This window comes from Temnothorax longispinosus, chromosome 3 (assembly GCF_030848805.1).
Source record: "Temnothorax longispinosus isolate EJ_2023e chromosome 3, Tlon_JGU_v1, whole genome shotgun sequence".
NCBI classification, from domain to species: domain Eukaryota; kingdom Metazoa; phylum Arthropoda; class Insecta; order Hymenoptera; family Formicidae; genus Temnothorax; species Temnothorax longispinosus.
Genome location: NC_092360.1, coordinates 22,605,877 through 22,623,998, shown reverse-complemented (window position 1 = coordinate 22,623,998; position 18,122 = coordinate 22,605,877). Strand labels below are relative to the sequence as shown.

Here is an 18,122-nt window from a genome sequence, read left to right as displayed (position 1 = left end):
TCGAGAATTCGCGAATAAGATGATGTGCAACAACAGAATTGCATTCACTATTTTTGTGAAACGTTTTATTTGAAAACTTTTAAATACGCTCCGCGAAAAGTATCTTGCAAGGTAGGGCAGCAAATCAATCCGTATGAAAAAAGATTTAAGTGGCTATAAGAAAACTTTTCGAGCACTTTAACGAAATCGGTAATATACGCCACGATAAAAATATATCGCGAATTGATTTTTTATGGAAATGCCCATCATTTATTTCCTCCGTCGAGTGTATCTCCACCTTACATCAAAATGCGAAATGCATATTCCTTGCATTCACATATCTTTAATTCAAAAAATTCTCTCTAGAAGACTTGCACCTAAGATTTATTCCATACCATTATAGTGCATCTTTTCCCTTATGATTATGATTTCATATCGAGAATACAGAGCAACAAATAAATATTTTCAGTTTACAATTTGTGATGGCATACTAATATTAATTTTTCTACAATCTTTATATTTATTCATTGTTTTTCTTAGAACTGATAATTAACATATTATTAATATTTATTAATTATAATGTATTCATAACTTACATTATTATTTATAATCCCTGTCGTAACTCTCGTTTCGGATGCCACATCGTCATGTCATAACTAGAAAACTGATAAATATAAATATGGATATCTGTCAAAACAAAAGCTGCTCATACTTTCTTTTATGTACGGTCTTTGATCAATTTAAACTTTTCTCTTAACAAGAATGTTGAAACACTAATAGTTTTTGAATTATTAACAACTAAAACTTCATGGAATTTTATAAGTTAATATTTAGTGCAAAAGTGTTATATACAAAATTAACTAAGTTTTCTTCACTAGCTTAAACTACCCGGCGTTGTCCAGGCTTCCTAAATACATATAATAATGCACTAAGCTTAAATTATTACAAAGTGTCAAGAGGATGAAATTAGGGGGAGGATGTGGGATGTCCAGATTTTGTGTTAGCCTATAGGGAACATACAGACAGATATTCTAGTTCATAGATTTACCATTACAAAAAGAACTCACTTTAGCACAGTTTTAAGTTAAAGATTAATTATAAAAATATTAAAAAATGTTATATACATCGAATCCTAAAAAGCCATATAACGATCAACAGATTTCTGGGAAGAAAATATCGACTAAATTGATTAAAAAATATAGATGAAAGAATCTTAGAATATCGCGATATGTCTATAATAATTCTCATTCATTATTTATTGGAGCACATAATAATTTATCTTGCGGGTTCATAATTTCAACTGTATTATATGGTTACGCTATAATCCGTCGAAATTATATCCAAAATTATATCGTTTATTTTGCCCGCCAGACTTTCGACAGTACATTCGCAATCAATACGGCGTAATATACTGCCCTGAAGGGTTTGCGTATTGTTTCCGAACTCTGTGCTCAGTGGTTGAACAGCGTCCTATTTTTAACCGGTATTCGTATAGCAGTTCATGCTAATGATCCAACGTATGATTGAAAACGATTTAGGATTTGCCGTTCGTAGACTTTTCATTAGATCGCTCTACTTCCCATATTAACATCGATGTAGGTGAAGTAGGCGATGTAGGCGTTCACAAATAACCTATTTTTTCCCTTTTTACATGTCACCGTGAAAACGATTGTCGACTGAAATCGAAAACAATTGTGATTGTCACGGCGTCAAGCGTAAAGCCGCGATTAGAAAATCCATTTCTTTATTTTGCGGAGCAGGCGGATCTTTATTATTACTCATAACAATTTTTAAGATAGAAGAATATTGGATATAGACATATATCTTTAGTTTTAATTACTTATTTTAACTATATTTACTTATTAGATATATTACTTATATATATTATGTTCAGCATCATGTATAATTTTTTTTTATTTTGATAAATTTATCACAATCTTCATTGTTTAAATATGCCTTAAAACGGTCCTGACATCATTTTTCATGTGACAATTAAAAATGAGTTAAATGAAATAATAAACCACAATATTCGCTTGATCACAGCGATAACACACCAAGGGCTATGTAAGCTAGATGTGCGTAATTTAATGAGCAATTAATTCAACGGAGGGAATAACATCGTTGCAGCAAGTAAGGGCCAAAGCACATAACATGGCGTAGCGATATACGACGGTCGTAGTCCCCGACCTGACAGATCAGGATACGCCAAAGCTTGTGCGTTACTTACGTCCACGACTATTACGACTGTCATATGTGTTTTGGCCCTAACGCTTGTGAACATAATTAAGCTAAAATTTCCTTCGCGCTAAAGAAATAAATTTTATTACTTGACTCGGTTTTGAGAGGAATCTCGAAGGGAGAAATCGTTAATCATGTGGCTGTCTGTCTTAAATCGCCATCCCTCATGATACTTTGTCCTCGACGTTACATCGCTTACACTTCGGTGTCATGTAGTCAGTTGAAAGTAAGTAGTTACCTAAACTACATGTATCTGTGTATGCGCATAATCTATACGGCGGATATGAATACAAGCAGGGATACTCATCGAGATATCTCAATGTGCTATGATGGTACGTGACCTAAGTTACATTAGTCTTATCGCCGCAGCATTATACCGCCCGCGAGAAGTTGGTAGACCAGAATCGGGTCTGCATAACCGCTGGATCTGAGCTCGATGGACTCCCCACGAAGTTGCAAATCAGCTTATGGTAACACCACGAAGAAAATACCACAGCGAATTCGCAGCAAATCTTCGTAGTTAATGCAGAAATTGTAGCAAGATTGACTGTTGTTTTGACGTAAAATCGAAAACTATACGTGTTTAGATAGAAATTTTAATATCATGTTGACAATATTTTGAAAATGAAAAAATAAAGAAATTGCATAAATCTCGTTATTGATTGTCTTGCAAATATCATATTACAAAGCTGTATGATATTTATTAATAATAAACTAATGTTAGATGTGCAATACTGACTAACACGTAACGAAAAGGTTTTTGGTAACAGAATTTGAATTCCTATCTTTAGATAAATTCACATCGAAGCTTACATAAAATTATAGTAATAATTCCAGATTTTCAAAGATTGTTCACGACGTTTTTGTGCATGCGTGCGTATGCGTGCGTCTATGTGTATGTGTGTTTCCGCCTTTAATTCACGGTCCCTTAAAGCACAGGTCGCAAATGAGATTTATTTCCCACGACGATGAAAGTAAGGTAGCGAACTATTAGCATATCTGAGTTCGACGGACGACAGGAAGACGAAGGTGGAACGAGAGAAAAACGGCAATTTCCTAGATAGAAAAATTTATGCGAACACCGGCTCCGACTCGTCCATTCTTATACCACAAGCGAACCGTGCAAAATGCTTAACGTCTAGTAGCGTAAATAGACATAACCACCATCCCAGCGCAACCAGCTCAAACGTAAAATCGCGTTAAATCGGACAGCCCGTTAAAAAATCAATTCCTCGGATCCGTCTCTCTATTGGTGCTCGTTGAATCTATCTCGGTTAATCCGACCAACTCAAAGCAATTTCAATCTTATTAAAAATTTAAATTCAGCGATAAGTAGTCCTGACTATATACGCGCAAGAAAGAACGATGTTAAATTCATTACAGAAATTCAATAAAACCCGTTACGATAAAATACATGGTTTATACCTGTATAATCTGATACTTTAAACAAAAAATGCTTCATGTTTACGAATGGAATAAAATGCTGAAATCATAAATAAAACACAACATTTTTACTACTGTCAAAAATTATGATTGCTTACAGAAAGATAATAAGTATGACTAAAATAAAACATGAATTTTAAAGTTTTTAATAGATCTATTGTTATTTTTAATAATGTATTTAGAGATTAAACTCTTCAGTACTTTTCGGTATTTTTTTGTTATAAATTTAGATATAAATATTTTACATTGTCTAAAAATGACTATTAAAATTAATCCCACTCTCTAATATTCCTCATACTTGTAAATACCACGCACAAATGCGCGAAGGAAACATAATATTTATTGTATATATAAAATTATATCTTTTATTATTAAGTTTATATTACTAGCGATTTGTCGTATGTTAGAAAAAGTCGTAGAAAAATTATTACATGATTTCATTATCTATCTTCAAACTTTTATTTCCATAATAAGGTTTGTTTTATCAGTATTAGCATAAAGTGCCTTCTCCTTTCTTCAATAATGTCAAGTTTAACGAGATATACTTAGTGCTTGCTTATCGCATCTCATTTTCACGTTTTTATTTCAACGACTACGCGCGCGTTTATAAATTGACAGAATCTGCGTTTGCAACGGGCAACGGGTGTCAGATAATCTGAATTAAGTTTAAGACGGAAATACAGCGGTATACTCGTTATGGGCATCCTCGGTCTCCAGCCTCGTCAGGAAATGAAAACTAAGTTTTCGCCGCGAGATATTAACGCGCGACAACTTTCAGGAGAGTCAAAAGGCGCCGTGAGTAGAGTTCCTTTTGTTAATGGGGGGGGGGGGAATTGGTCGGATAACGCGAAATGTGAGACGCCGAAGTTAAAGTCGCGTCCCTCGTGCGCGTCTAATCGAAATCCGCGCGACGATCAATATTTGCATTCGATTTACGGGATGCGAAATTCGATGTCGTATTATTCTCGGAAAATTGCGCGAGCAACCGTCTATATAATCCACAATGACGATTCAGTCATTTGGCGGCGTGGACAAAAACGCTTCTCTCTGCGGGAACATTATTAGACTGGCTAATGGAGTTTGAGGTTCGACTCTAACTACCGATGACTGCAGTTAGTGGCTGGCTCCGATAATGTCAGTGTAATAAAGGTACCACCGAGCGATAATATGAAATCGAATTGCAAATACTGTAAATATTAAATGAGTAGTGAGTGGAAGCCAAGAGAGTGAAGCAGAGAGAAGTTCACATTACCTGCCTGCTTTTCAAGATTTGTAAAATTGGATAAATTTCTCTTAAACCATCCTGAAACCGATTTATATCAGTTATCCAGAGTTATTCTTAAAGCTTAAAACTATATTAGAAATGGGCCAACTGTTAATATTACTATATGCTATTATCTAGAAATTATATATATAGTAAACCAGAGGATAAAATTGCATGTAATTCGATATCGAAAAAATTGTAAAATGCGAATTTTCTGTCTAAATCTGAATCGGTGATTCACTGATTCAGATTTAGAGAGTTACTTTTGTATTTTTTAAATTTTCTTCTCACGAAATATTTACATTCCTTTTTTATATACGTGGACCATGTAGTTTATTACTAGAGTTTTTATATATATATTTTTCTAAAAGCTTATTACCACAGCTTTTGCTTAAAATAAAGTATATTACGTAAATATTAAAAATTTTTATATATCTTACACTACTGCTTTTCCAACTAATATTTGGTTCGTTATTGTATTTGTATTGTATTATGGAAGAAGCAATATCGATTTGTGTGTATGTTTGCAAACTGCGCGAATTGAAATAACAAATATTGTGCATAATGAAATACACACAAATATTGTATACGTTTAAAGTATAGAATAGTGACACAAATTTTCTTTATTTAGGAGAAATCGATAATTTCGCAAAAGTATTTAATATAAAATCGAACATTTTATTTTATACTTTTTTCATAAATTTATAAAAAAAAAGCAATCTACTATGTTCATATACGATAAGAATAATAGCATAAATGAAAATTTTATTTTTGCTAACTGATACCACTATTTTATAAATAAAGCATACTTTGTGTCTTATTTTTAATATGCGTGTACGCCGTGAATAGAAAAACTTTTTTCGCCATATAATTGATTTTGGATAAAAGCTATAGTTAAACAATAATTTGTTATTACTTCCACGAAAACCGAGTAGTTCGAAACTAATAAACCTATATTGGCGCGAATAAACCTGAAATCTGAGAGATATTTTTAATTAAAAATAAAAAAAGTGATATAATATTTCAGACAACTGTATACACAGATTGCAAATCGAATGCGAAAGAAAAAAGCTTTTTACACAGACAAGTCTTTTCTCGCGGTAACGTATCAGTTCTCACACAAAATGTGTAACTTTTAGTATCAATTAACACGGCGCGAGAAACGCTTTCACCGACGGATACTAATAGTCGAACTGGATCCGAAACTTTTCGAAGTGGATTTTAAAACGCGGACGTGGCGAGAATGTTGAGAATCCGTTAAAACAGTTGAAGACATTTCCACAAAAATGTTATATTTCTATCAAATTAGAGAACTTTTCATGTACTTAGTTATGAATAAATGAGTCTTCTTATTTTAAGATATAACATAAATAAAATTTACGGAGTAAAACTTAAAATTACAGTAAGATATACAATAGAGACATGTGTAAAACATAATAATTTAACACTTGCCTGTTTTTAATATTTTACATGTTTTTTTTATTGTATAAGCAGTAATATGTTTTAAAAACGTAAATACTTAGAGTCAACAAGTTAGTGAAAAACTTTTTGAATGAATTGTTATAATCTGAAATATAATTTAAGAAAAGAAAAATAGATATATTCTATTTGATTTTAGACTATTTTATCTGAATATAATTAAAGGTATATTTAAAATAACTTGTTGTCAGTCTAACGAAGAAATTGTAGAAGGTAAAATATTTTTCCACAAATGGACAAACATATAATAGAAATAACGGACAATTTTCTAAAGGAAATGGCGAGTCCCTCTTGACTCCGCGGGTAGAAAAGGCTGTCGATGAAAGAAAAGTCCTCGGAAGTCCTTAAGGAGCAAAGTTTCGTTAGTTGGTTCAGCAATTCTGCAGTACTCCGAGGTGCAGTGGCCATGCAGTAAAAGCACAGCGACGAAAATTGCAAACTGAACGACGTCTTAAGCCGCCACATGCGCGAACATACCGAGCACGGTGTGGTGGGCAAACTCAAGAAGTAATTTCGGGATAGCGGTGGCGGACACGAAAAATAAGCTTGCGAGGCGAATCCGACCGCAAAAATGCGTTTTTAACCGTTTAGAACAGTCTTAATTTATTAGAGGAGAAATTTGAACTTTTTCATGAATTGTTTCCGCATAGTGACAATTAAATAATAGTTGCCTGCAAATAATTACTGTTAAGGTAAGTGTACCAATGCCTGGACAGTCAGTAGACACGTACCTATGTCTGGACACCTTTATCATTTTAGTCCTTAAATAAGTATAATGCGAATTAAAATCAAAGATAAACATATTTTTCTTGTATTTTGAAACTTTATAGTTATAGTATCCAAACGTTAATTCACGTTATATACTACTGTCCATTGACTGTCCACGCATTAGTATACATTTACTTTAAGCGATTAATATAAAACTAATATAATAAAATCTAACCGACCTTGAAAATATTAGTCAAGAAGTCAAGATACATTAATTGATTAAACTAGCTTTGGAAAAGAAATCCGTTTTTTAAATTTATTTGTAGTATACTGACATTGTTTATAAATTTTGACAAAGAAAGATTTCTCTATTTGAATATGATAATGTCGACAGTTGTTGCAGAATCTCACGAGCGATAGGGACACCCACTGTTGCGTCATGAATTCCTTGTTTCGTGACAAATATCCACAACGACCCGGATTTGAAACAGGAACTCGGGGTCATTCCGTGCACAGCATGTTACTCTCTTACCGCCGTAACCGCAACGATCCGTTACACCTTTGTGACGGTTAAAAGTACTCCTTTTTCTCTCATCCCTATCTCTATATCTTGCGAATCTTGACATGCCGATCGTGTCATGCCATTGCCTGATCTTGAGAGGTACATGCCACAAAATTTTCCTCGCTTTACATCGTCCGTGCTTTAAAATTTTAAGAATTCGTCTTTCAAGAGTTCTGTGGCAAAAATGATCATCTTCTGACTTTTGGTAAAAAGAACGGTGAAAGAGATAGCGTAGCGCTAATAAAAGCCTTCGCGAGCACATATGATGAAAATTAAAAATTCTCTCAAGCGACGAAGCAATTTTTTTTAGCAGCACTTTTTTCGCTCACTATTTCTATATTTAAAAAATGTTTTAAAAAGAGTCTCTTATAATATGTCTTCGTAAAATTAATTTATGAATATAAATGACGTTTATAAAATAAAATTAATTAAAAGATTAGTTAATATTTAATATGTATCAAGAACTTATAAGTGACTTTATTACTTTTATTATTACTATTTGCCTTATTCACATTGACCAATTTCTTACTCATTATAAAGAGATCAAATTACAATATCTTAGTTTTTAAGAGAAAAACTATATGATATTTATTATCTATTGGAATATTATTAAATACTCTCTAGTATTTAAACGGTATTAAATACTCTCCAAATAAATAATAATACTCGTTTATTAATTATTATTGTGGTAAATTGACCATTAATTTATTTTGCTATTAATGTATTCTCTTCATCTCTACTTCTGCCTTCTTTGTTACACTTTTTCAAATTAGATAAAAAAAAAGCAAAAGAGACCTCTTTACTGATGTAACTTAAAGAGAAATTTTCTTTTTCGTATTAGTATCATATTATATGATGCATTTTTGCATAAGGCTGGAGATGTATAATATAGTTCTCTAGTAAGAAATATAGGTATGGTGATAAATCCAAGACATGACACGGGCAACTAGATTTCCTGCAGCGTTTTGGTCTGATTGCGCCATAGCTAACTCTCTCGGTCGCATAAAGCAAGATATTACTCTGTTTTTCAAGGAGGAAAGATATCTCTAAATAATTTAATTAATATTATTTAGATGTATAAACCCCTATCTTCAAATTGCCGCGACGAATGGAAGAATAAGCGGGAACCTAAACGAAATCTCCGCGCGGTGTGATTATCATGAAAAGACATGTTTCTAATGAATAACAAGAATGTATAGCGAGTTACGCGAGGTAAACATGTTCCCGAGAGTGCACTCTGCTGAAATCATTAAACAACGAACAGTCTTAACTTTTAATTTACTTTAAAAATTTTTTTAACAGATGCGAATAGTGGAGCAGCGTGGCAGAGGATAATTGAAAAAAATGTGAAGTAGAGTATATGAATTTACATCTAAATATGATGGCGTAATAATTTGCATCGGCTTTGTAACAATCATTTAAAAATAAAGATTTCTCTGAAATGAGAGAGAGAGAGAGAGAGAGAGAGAGAGAGAGATCGGAAAAAATGCAATTAGCAATAATATAACTTTAAAGAAATAATATATACAGATTTGTTTTTAATTAAATTTTTTTAATTTAATGAATTTTTTTATTTAAAATACAGTGAGTTTGTTAAAAAGTGTAACTAAAATAATTAAATTTATTAAATCTATTCGCTAACTAAGACCTTAATTTTCGTCAGCTGGATGTTTGATTTCAAGTTATGAAATTATAGTACCTAGTGTACTTAAGCACGCTAAAGAACTTGGAAAAGCAAATTCTTGGAGATTTATCCGCAAGAAATAATATTAGCTAACGTTGAAGTTCCACTTTCCAATATAAATCAAGTATCGCGTAATAAATTAATACATTAGGAAATTCGTGTTGGATCACTGAAAGAGTAGGACAAGATCAAGCCTGGCACATTTTGCACAGCTTGCTTACAGAGAGAATTGCGCGAGCACTGCTAACAGTTCTCGATAAACTAATTATAGTTCATGCCAAAGGGGGGAGGGGAGGAGGGGAAACTTCGTTTTCCTTCTCAGCGGTGGTAACTTCGGTCCGAAGTTGAATTCCGAAATGTCGCTGCAATTTGGAATTCATACGCAATCCATCTTCATCATTAGTAAAATTAATAGTAACCACGAAATGTATAAAGCGTGAACATCTATCAATATTCTATCAATATAATCGTAAATTCGTATTTACTGAAAATTGATAAATTGCAAATATGATTTTTATTCAAAACGTTAATCAATTAATATCACAATATGGCGCTAATTTATAATCGTTGCAAATAAAATTTGTCGAATAATTTGTCGAATGATAAACAGAATGATGATAGACCTATAAATTTTTTGACAAATTTGACAAAACAATTTTTTTTCTTAAAATTTAACTCTTAACTATCATTTGTCAACTATTATTTAGTATTCAACTTGAAATATCTTTGATGTTATATTATATTTCTAGATAGAGTAAATCTTTGTTTAAAGATACTGTGATCGAACGTTTTGTCGAGTGAACAATTCCTGCGGGCATTTCGGGGATCACAATATTCAGAATACCTCACGCGAGGAGAAAAAAAAATAGTGATAACGAATGAAACGCAATTAATAAACGTCGACTACCTCGCAGCTATGAGCACCTCTAAATTAGCTATCGATTTCGCATGTGTGGTCGATCGCCGTCGCATCGTTAATGGAACAATAATAGGCGCGTCGTGAGCATATTACAAGGACGCACACGATAAAATTATAGTGTGGTAATTAATGTGCGTAGCTACGGCGGATATTCGATCGAAAATTATATTCTCACGAGTGTTTTACGCTACTGCACCGTAACGCATAATCGATTGAGCATGGATTTACGCATAAATCATGAGGCTACAAATTATCGCTAATAATACGAGTGGAGAATCCCCTGTTTTCTCGAGAACGCCTGCGTAACTGCAAACCATTCCAATATTGTGCGGTTCTAAACCGACCTCCTCCCCCAAATTTCTCATCGAGAAATTATATTACATCGACATTTACTTAACAATGCTGTGGTACAATAGGTGTGCGATACCACAAAAGCTTAGAATATTTAATCCATTTCTATATCTATAATTACAAAGTTCAGATTTAGTAATCCTCGAATATAATATGTATTCTTTAATAATAGATTTTTGGTACCAATTTAAAATTGAAATTTTCTGCTAAAATGTGTCATTTAAATTTAATTAGAAAATATGGTTTTATTATTTGTTTGTCTTTCTAAAATTGGGTGTATTTAAAAAGGTAGTGTTTTTATATACATATATTTCTCTCTCTCTTTATCTTATATATATATATATATATATATATATATATATATATATAATTAATCAAATCTTCAATAATAGCGCTCTCTCTTCTTTTTCCTTCCTCCCTTTTTTCTCTCTTAATTTATTTAATTTTAATAAAACATTTTTAATTTTATATTATTAAGAGCTAAAATATTTTCAGATCTTATTTTGATGTATATCTTTAGAAGGAAAATAAGAAAATAAGTATGAATATTTCACACACATTTAAAAATAAAATTAATGAAATAGATATTTCTTTTGTTTAAAAATTAAATGTACGTTATATTATTTTTCAAGAAGTCAAAAATTTCAAGATAGGGTTAAATTTAGAGAAGATTTGATTTAATACTTATAAATTTATATTTTCTCTTCATAACAATTAATATATATTCTTTAAACTTGAAATAATTTTCCATGGAATAAATTAAATAAAAATATTTTTGCATCAATCGAATCATTGCTTAAGTATGGCATTCGTTACTATTTTCCCGGAATAATTTTTGCAAATCCAAACAATATATCTCCCGTCGGAGTAACGGACAGACGTACGTCTTTTATTGTATCACAAGTGTCAACCTTTCACGTTTTATGTCGGAGCATTATCGCTAGAGCACAGGTAAAAATCGTCAAGCGTCTAGCGATCAACGTCATTCATGCGAGAGATGCGCTAGAAAAATAATAGTCCGCTATTTGACTGATTTTATATCATGGTCGTGCGCGAACGCATGCTGTCGGCGATCGCGACAACATGTCATAACGTAGAAAAGACTTATAAATAGATGACTTTAAATAAACAGCGCTCTCTCAACTTTTCATCCTGTTAAAATATTACGTTAAAAGATTACTAGAATATTACTTACCTACCTGAGATTTTTTTATAATAGAATATTTTAAAATATTTAATTCAATTTTCAAAGTTACTTTTACAGAACACTGATAAAGTGATAACTCATATATCATGTAATTTTGTTATTATTTTGTAATACGCTTTATAAAGCTGTATAAATAATCGCATAAACTATCGATTCGGTAGTTCCGACATTTTTATTAAGCACAAATTTCGAGATTATTAAAAAATCTTATTGAATCGAGCAACCACAAATCTTTGTACACGTTGTTTATTTAAAGAGAAATAAAGAAAGCATGTTTGGAAATGTCCTACATTTGTAAATCTAATATTTCTAAATAATTGCAGAGACATTTGACTGCCGGAAATTAATTTAGAAAGTATAAATTAAAGCAGACGCGAAGTGACCGATTTTTTTCTTGCTTGTGTAGTATAGTAAGTTTTTATTCGATGATACACACGGATGTTACACTTTCCGTGTTACAATTACATAATTGAGCTCTCTTCATCATTGGATGCCAAGCGTTAAGCAAATGAGTACGCATCGACAGACAGCATTTGTGAGAACTTTCGACTTTCGAGCGTATCAACAATTTACGCGAACTTTCGGTGGCGTCAATTTTACTTAATTAAAGAATCTTTTCTATTACGTCACTGATATATCGCAGCATCAGTCATCGTTGCAGAGTAGATATTCTCATTAAGTAAAATAACGAATCTAACATCAAAAACGAATAAGTAGTATTTACCTTGCCAGTAAAGGCTTCAGTGGTCGAATTGGTATATACGACACCCTACATGGAATGGGGAAGTTTCATACTGAGAGAAATTTAAGTGACAACAAAATTTGATTTGCTGCGAGAGCTTTTTGCTATTGCCAACAAAAGGTTTGCTACTATTGCTAAATTAATTAGCTCTCGCAGCAAACCAACTGTTTGCTGTCACTATACTGACAAATGATTTGCTAATACAGCAAAAAATTTCTCTCAGTGCAGGTTTCAATCCTGGCTGAGGTAATATTTTTTATAATTTAATAAATTAAATTATTTAAATAGAGAGAATGCTTGTATACATATATAAGCATCGAAATTACATAAATTTAGATTATAAGAACCAAAATCCATGGTCAAAACGCCTTGATGATTAATCTGACCAAAACCAATGGTCGTATTGTCGTGACGATCATAATAATAGCCAGTATAGGGTCAATTAAAGTCTTTACTGCATGCTAACTAACATCAAAATATTTCTCGCGCTTTCTAGCTATCCCAATAATCATATTAATAATATTATTAAAATATAATGATTAAAGTGAGGAGAAAGAATAAATACACAAATTAACTTTTTATTTTGTCATCCGTGCTTATATGTATATCTATAAGCATATGTCGCGATTTTCCATATGCAAACCATCCAGAACTTCTGATTTCAATTTGAATAATTATTTGATAAACTTAAAATATTTTTTAAGAAAAATTTTTAGAAAGGTTATATCTTAAATTTATGATAAAAAATCGACTTGAAATTCTTGTTGATTGAAGTAAATAAATCATTATTTACTAAAAAATTTTATTAAAAAATATTTTAAGTTTATCAAATAATTATTCAAATTTAAATCAGAAGTTCTGGAACAGTTTGCATATAAGTTGTGTACTTAATACTTCATGTCAAAATTATGTAAGATGTATTGTACATACAATGTATTTAATAATGAACATTTTGCAATTTTTCGACAGTTCTGATAGCGGTTTTAATATTTTACAGTTGTGAAATATAACTAATAATTGTATTTTACTGAAAACAACCGCATCTCTCGTAGAACAATTCAAATTAATCGATGTAATTCTCGGCATCGGTTTCAATGAAATTTATAAAAAAGCAAGCAAAGTGTATTTTGCGAATAAAGCATCCTTCGAACAATTTATGTTATAACTTTTTGACGAGTTTAATCTGTTTTCGCGGTTCGCACGTTAACGTTAACACATCTTTCATCACTTTGAGCATATAATCTTGGACGGTATGTTTTATCGTACGTTAATTTCGAAATTTACGAAAATTTCTTTATTTCTCCGCGTGTATATACATCGAATGTATATGCGCTGGCAAAGTTATAACTTATCGCAATAAGCGACGTTACGGTTGCCATAACTGCGAAACTGCGCGATCAGTACACTGAATCAACCGTACGATATGACGAAACTGGAAACGCGCGGCAACTCGGCGATGTTAAAGACCGAAACGGAAGTTTCTTAACGAACGTCGTAATAATGATACAGGATTTATGAGTTTGCTTTGACGCTGCGACGAACTTTCTGGCTGATTTAGCCTGGACAGCTAATCAAAAATTCATCATGTATATGAATTGGAAAACTTTTATATAGAAAGAATCATAACACATACACACACACCACTTTCAATTATGTCTTTAAGTCAAACATTCTGTTATATCTTGAAAACTCTTACATAGTTAGTATAAAAAGCAAACACTATTTATGCTTTGATAAATAAAGAATCAATATTATCTTTTTTTGCTTGTTTTTATGTACAAATTGCATATATAATTGTATTTATACACTCTAATATATACATAATTTAATAACTAATTTTGTTGAAAATTAGTTTTCATTTAATATTAAATCCAATAATTGGTTTATTAAATGTATTAAAAGATTTGCATGAGTATAATACTATAATAAATTATGAATTCTCATATTGGGGAAAATATGTTTTCTCATCTGGAATATGTTTTCAAAAAAAGTGCACGATTTCCTAGTTTTATAAATAGAAAATCATTGATATTTTTTAATAAAAATTGTCTTGCTTTAATTCTTGATAAAATTTGTAGAAGGTTATGATGTTGTAATATAATTATGAATATTATCGCATTTGGAAGCACAACAGAAACTACAGCTAAGAAATTATATTAAAGTGTAAGAGTACTTTAATTATATAATATAAAGTACAAGAGTTGCAAAAGTACAATTATACAAAGTTTAGGCACAAAATATAGCAACCAAGATTATATATATAATGAAAACTATTTTTAAAAAATCCATCACGTAAGAACTTTAAAGTCTTCGACACCTTCCCGAGGTTCGCAACAATGATTTCGCGCGAATAGGAAACCGATTTTGATATTGCCTCGCACGTTCATTACTACAGGATCTGTACTCGGTAAAAGTTATACTTGAATTACGCGGAATGATTTCTAAGGACACGCGAACCCACGGCTGCCTCTGACAACGTCGTTATCGGTAACAATTCCAATTTACCGGTGCCATTTGGCCCGCTCGATATCGATCGAACGACCCCTCACCCTCGTTCTCCTTAGAAGTCGTTTTAAATTGAAAAACCGGAGTATGCGGGGCCCAAAAGACAAAGAGGCGAGCGAGCGCCGCGGTACCGCCGATTTGTGGATCCGACTTTCCATTAGCGAAATAGCATTTTCTCCTTCAGTTGGTCGGTCGGTCAGTCCGGTGGGTCGATCGCCACTTTCAGGCACCCTTCTCGCACTTTTCTATTTATCCTGCAGCCGGCGATGTTCAAAAATCAGACAGAAACTTAAAACTGAATATAATTTGTTTTTGACGATCGATAAAAGGTTGTGTTGCGATCTCTCTTAACGTAATATTTATAACAATTTCTTTTCGAAATATGTCGATAATGTGTCTCGTGAGAATTTAAAAAGGTTATATCACTTTCAACTTTCTAGTTCGACTCACTGTCAACTTTCCAGCTTGAAATAAGACAAATAACATGAATAAATTATAAATAAGTAGGTACTGTCAAAAATGATATAAACTGACTAAAATAATATGAAAATTATTAGTCTAAAGTAGATAATTTCTAATTTCTTTTTAATTTATTGTTTTATTTTTAATATTATTATTCTATATATTCAATAATTTTCAAAATAATGTGGAAAGCTAAAAACTAAGAATCGAAAGAAACAATAAATTTTTAACAATTTTTACTATATATATTGATAATGAAGAGATTAATTATAGCTAGTTTGATTTTTCAATTCTATTACTGTTATTATTAATATAAATGATATACTTTATGCCGATTGTTGCGACTCATTTATGATAAATAATTATGAAATATTGAACTTATTATATGTCACGCGTGTTTACACGTGTATCTCATTATTTTAGTGACAGAGATTAACAGTATATTTTTACTTAATCTATATTTTATAATTCTCTCTGTTAATTTCTGATTATAACAGTAACAATTGTAACTATAATAATATGAACTGTCAATATAACGCTATTAACATAAAGCCAAACAGATGCACTGTTCAAAGGATTAATTAAATGCTATTACAGAGGCCGGGGACAAAAGTATTTTACGTTATTAATCACGCAGATAATATTGCATGAATTTACAAGAGATGTATCATTTAATTAAAGAAAATACAAGAACTAAATTTTTAATTATAAATCATCAAGTGTAATTATATTTTATATTTTTACACAATAGTCGTTTCAAAATTCAGTGATTGTTTCGCATAATAAAATTCTTTGACTAATTTACAATTAAACTTTTCTTAAAAACGTGATTGACAAACAACTTCTTGCATTTCCATATAGTATTCAAAATTAATTAATTCTATAATCTTATTTTAACATTCATATAACTTAATTTAGTAAGAATTCTTCATTTTGAGTTGCTTTTAACTCAGGAATTGTTAAATTCAATATTGAGCTCAATTATCTAAATAATTATAAAATTGAAAACGTCAATGTCTTATTGTCTTAAAAGAAAATTAATTCTAGATTGGTCAGATATTTTCATCTAAAGATATGAATATGAATTTTGTGCTACATTTCACACACACATTATATTTATCACCTTAATTAAAAAGCGAGTTAAAAATGTAGTAATAACCTAATAAAAAAATATTCTGCATTATTTTCCCCGGCCTCTAAAAAAAGGCGTCTTCCGCTGACGTAACACGAGAATATTTTTTTAATCTTGCTCACCTAACTACTCCTAGTCTGGCAGAGATGCACCTTCATTTCGCTACGACAAATCCGCAGATAAAGTCGGAGTTATTTGTCCGTGTATTCACATTACACATGTATGAATGCACTAAAGGTTTCTGAATAATTAAAAATCACTGAGTGAAAAAAGTCATTCCACTCGCACCACTTAATTCTGAAACACACCCGCGCGACTTCTGATTTAGTTTCTCGCTAGTTGAGACACCGCCTCGCGACTACATGATCGATGTAGGCCTTCGACGACGAATCGATATACCGTTTCGATGAAAAACGATTGAAATAAAAAAGTAGAGAAAAGATAATAAGTTCTCGTAAAATTCTTACGCCGCCGTGATTAATGAGAGCATTCGTTTATATTCCGATTGGTCTCGATATTTTCTGCATTTAACCGATGCACGTTTTCACCTGTATCATAGTAACGAAATTTAGTCACAGTTCTCTCTTGCGATTCTCATTCCATCTTTTGTAAGTTAATTTCACATCGAGGTCTCGGTATCGCGATATACTCGCGCACTCAGCCTTTCGATCGCCGATTTTTCCAGCACGATCGCGCCGCTCTACTTTCGTCCGACGCGTGCATTCGGTACGCCAATCACACGATTCCCATCCCTCAAAAGACTTCCATTTAAATCGCCGATTCTATTTCCCACGATAGAGAAACACCCGCTCCAAAACCGTGCGCGCCGAGGATCGGGCGGTGACTGAAAGCGTCGCGCGGTCTCGCGCCCTGCATTTCTGTCCTGCTCCATCTGGCTCTCGCTCCCTCTCTCACGCTCTCCCTCGCTCTCGTGAGACTCCGCTCTCTTCACGGCGCACGTTCTCTACTTCTCTCACTCGCGCTTACGGGATAAGGAAGAATGTTCCTCGCAGCTACCCTCTATCCGCTATTTCATTCCCGTGCAGATTCAACCCTTCTCGCTTTTCCTCCCTTTCCCCCTCTCTCTGTCTCTCTCTTTCCTCCTCTCTTTCCTTTTCTCTTGCTTCTTCATTATTTTATCGTCCTCGTCTTACGCACACGTCGTTCGTTTCGTTTCATCTCGCGAAATAACTCTGTCCTCATATCCTTGTCTTCGTTTCCCTGACTCACGCGGCATCCCATACGCACGTATTCCACCTCCTGCTCATACCCGCTTGTCTCATCCCTTCGCGTCCGGTGCACGCGCGAGCATCCAACGTAGAGTGCCACGCCTACCCCTTCTGTGTACGTGCCATTGATGCGAGAGGGAAACTTAGCTTAGTCCCGAGCTTCCACGATCCGGCTTTTTCGTTCAGCGTAAGTTTCGGTGAATTACGGCCTTGATTAT

At 32.6% G+C, this 18,122-nt stretch overlaps 1 protein-coding gene across 3 annotated transcripts in view; it reads right to left on the bottom strand.

Annotated features, from left to right (window-relative positions):
* The window catches only part of LOC139810169 (uncharacterized), a 239,675-nt gene extending 221,598 nt beyond the window's left edge, over positions 1–18,077 (bottom strand). For 2 of the 3 annotated variants that reach the window (XM_071773490.1, XM_071773493.1), the window contains exon 1: positions 16,798–18,077. The gene's annotated coding sequence lies outside the window, so the exon portion shown is untranslated. The remainder of the gene's footprint in view (positions 1–16,797) is intronic. The other variant, XM_071773494.1, reaches the window with a different exon arrangement.
* Between the last annotated feature and the right edge of the window lie 45 nt (positions 18,078–18,122).